The sequence below is a fragment of the Typopeltis vanoorti genome, chromosome 26 (assembly GCF_054136105.1).
Source record: "Typopeltis vanoorti isolate ZY-2024b chromosome 26, IOZ_Tvanoo_1.0, whole genome shotgun sequence".
Classification (NCBI taxonomy): domain Eukaryota; kingdom Metazoa; phylum Arthropoda; class Arachnida; order Uropygi; family Thelyphonidae; genus Typopeltis; species Typopeltis vanoorti.
This window is the reverse complement of record NC_143574.1, coordinates 15,411,201-15,414,751: the sequence shown is the minus strand read 5'-3', so window position 1 is coordinate 15,414,751 and position 3,551 is coordinate 15,411,201. Positions and strand designations below refer to the sequence as shown.

The 3,551-nt window shown below is 34.8% G+C and overlaps 1 non-coding gene across 1 annotated transcript; it reads left to right on the top strand.

Moving 5' to 3' along the window:
* Positions 1-2,884: 2,884 nt before the first annotated feature.
* TRNAG-GCC (transfer RNA glycine (anticodon GCC)) lies at positions 2,885-2,955 on the top strand. Its single transcript has one exon. It is a non-coding gene; the product is annotated as a tRNA-Gly (tRNA).
* Positions 2,956-3,551: the final 596 nt, after the last annotated feature.

Genomic DNA, 3,551 nt, shown 5'->3' with positions numbered 1-3,551 from the left:
GATGTCAATTTAATGTGGCAAAATGTAAGGTTATGCATTTTGGGGTGAAAAGATGGGAGGCAGTTTACTGCATTGGTGGAACCGTGCTCCAGGAAATTGATGAGGCACGAGATTTAGGAGTGTTGGTGGATAAGGAATTGAAATTTAGGGGACACATTGCAAAAGTGGCCAAATCAGCTCATCAAATCACTTGGTTGCTGAAGAATACGTTGACAAGCAGAGACAAGCAGGTTATTGTTCCTCTGTATCGAGCCTTGATAAGACCTCATCTCGACTACTGTGCTCAGATTTGGTCACCTAGGTTTCTTCTTGATGGGGAGGAGGTGGAGAGGATCCAGAGGCGAGTGACCAAGATGATAGCAGGTCTGTGGAATGAACCGTATGAGAACAGGTTGAGGATTTGTGGGTTGCAAAAATTGGTTGATAGGCGGAGGAGGGGAGATATGATTGAGACATTCAAATTACTGAAGGGTTTCTATAAAATTAATTCAGAAGATATTTTTGAGAACAGGGCTGGTTGTGGGAGGACTAGGGGACATCCATGGAAACTGGGCAAAAGTGTGGTTAGTAAAGGTGTTAGAGCTGGGTTCTTTACTTTTAGAGTAGTGAATGAGTGGAATGCGCTCCCTGAGTCTGTGGTGGATGCTGTGACAGTGAATGAGTTTAAGGCGAGGTATGATAGATACTGTATGAATGTCGAATAGTTGTGATGAAAATGATTTGGGGCCTCCCTCGATGAGTCTAATGACTCCCTGGAGTTGCCCGTAATAATAATAATAATAATAATAATAATATATGCTTCACCCATCAAACCAGTAACGTTCTACGTTCTGCAGAGACGCAACAGTGCAACACTGTTTGCACTGTTGCGTCTAGCAGCAGAATATTTAGATTTCGGTTTTACGAAGACTGAAGTAAATGATCATTGTGTGTTATTTGTTCGAAACTTTTCGCGGCTCATAGCATGAAACCGAATAAACTTAAAAGACATTTGGAAACAAACCGCGAGAGGTCTTTGCTGCCAAACTGAAATGTTTTGAAAAGCTAAAACCTAGCATTAAAAACAGCTTTCTCTGTAAATGATAAAGCTTTACTAGCTCCTTACAAAGTTGCATATAAAATAGCTAGGTGGAAAAGCCGCACACTATCGGAGAAGACCTAATTTTGCCAGCTTAGATTGATATTGTGGAAACTATGCTTGGAAAAAGTTTTACTAAAAAATTACAGTGCATATCTCTATCAAATAATACCCTTGCTCAGTGAATTGGTGAGCAACAACTTTTGTCGAAGCTTTGTGACCAATTATTCTCAATTCAGCTTGACGAGAGAACATATAGTAACAAGGATTGTCATTTAATTGCTTATGTTCAATTTTGCGATAGATGATCAGCAGTTGAAGAGTTATTGTTTTGTAAACCGACAGAAAGAATTGCCACAGCATCTGAATTTTTCAAAATATTTGACGATTTTATATGTAAGGCAAACAAACAGTGGAAAAATTGTGTTGGAATTTGCACTGATGGTGCTTGAGTTATGTCTGAAAGGTTTAAAAGTTTACAAGCTCTTGTGAGGGAATAATCTCCACGATGTATTTGGATCCATTGCATGATTCATAGAGTAGCTCTAGCTGCAAAGGAAATGAGTCCTGGTCTAAATATTGTGATAACAACAGTTATAACCGTGGTGAATTATATAAAAATGAGACCCTTAAAATCAAAACCTACAAGGCAGAAGAGCAACACATCAAAGTTTTATTTGCAACTATTGAAAATCATTTAACAATGTTGACGATGAATTTTAGTTATTATTTTATAACCCACGACAACATAATGGCAATGTACGAGTGGGTTAAAAACCCGTTTTAAATTATCCTTGAAGATTTCTCAGTTGAACAAGAAGAACAATTTATAGACTTCACGTGAATCGGCGAAATCAAAAGACAATTTGAATCTAAATCGCTGTTTGAATTTTGGGCCGGTGGTGATGATGAATTTTCTGTACTAAAGTGCAGAAATTTGAAAAAACAAAATATAGATCTCAGTTAAATATAGAAAGAGAACTAAGAGTGTCAATTCCAGTGTATCACCATCATACGAAAAGCTTTGCTCTACAACACAGGCCCAAGGAAGCCATTAATTTTTAGATTCATTATTATTGTTTAGTTTTAATTAGTTGCTTGGTATTTTTTACAATATTGATGTTCCTGTAAGCATAACTAGTTTATTCAATACAGTGGATTTTATACATTTTATTATTTTATTTTCAGAGCGTATTTTATGTTTTTGTTTGTATATTGCTTTTGTGTCAATAAATAGTTTCATTAAATGCTTTTGTTTCAATAAAGTAGATTTTTCATTGATTTCCACTTTCTTCAGCCCCATACTCCTATACACAAGTTGAGAATCACTGCTGTACTGTAATACAAATTATGCCCTTTCAGTTTTGCTGGGGGAGGGGGGGGGTAGAGAATTTTTTTTTTTTTTTAATTTATAACTTAACATCATGACTCGTTTGAAAATCCAATTCAAATTACTTCCGACTAGTTATGACGCCATTGAACATCTATAAGAAAACTAAGGCTGCTAAACATTTTCACTGGATTGAATTCATTATTATAAAATAAATCACCCAGTTCGGTTGCATATTAAGCTGAATGGCATGTAGCGTCAGAATTTGATTCATTCGAAATAATATTCAAGACCTGACTTAATTAAAATGTAAATAACATTATGTATATGTATTTATGTTATTTATTATTTAAATATATAAATAATATTATTTATTATTTATATGTATTATTATGTATATAAATAACATAAATAACATTTATGCGTTACATAATCATTATTGTATATCAACATTTGTCTTGTGTGGTGGCTTCATAGCATCGGTGGTTCAGTGGTAGAATGCTCGCCTGCCACGCGGGCGGCCCGGGTTCGATTCCCGGCCGATGCAGTAACTTTTTTTCGACTATTTCGTAAATATATATCCCCCAAAATTCCATTTCTTTAAAATAAACCCAGTTTTCAGTCTTAAGGATTTCTTTTATTGTATTTATGTATTTTTTTCTTACAAAATTCGCACTATTGATATTGCACATAAGCTCTACTGTTATCAAATATGAAAATACATACTTCCTAAAACTTTTATAATTAACTTTCATATTTGTTCTCTCTTTCTCCTCCTTTTTTTTTTTTTTTTTTTTTTTTTAAGATTTTAATCAAGAATTGGAATTTATTACTCTCCTCACCATGTGTATATAAAAAAAAATAATAATAAAAATTATAAAATAAAATGGCTGAGTTGCATTAGGAGAAAATTTTCATGTAACATCTTGCCAGTCTGAGGAAAATGTCATTAATTGTTACCTTCAACAATCTAAGGCTACCAGTAAGGATTTCATCATACCGGATCCACAATAGATCTCTTTACCTGCATCACTTACCTCTGGCAAATATCCTGGAAAACCTGAATGGAACCTGTGCTGTTACACTTTTCGTGTCCAAAGCATTTGATACGATTTGGAATAGCCGACTGGTCTGCAGCTGCCA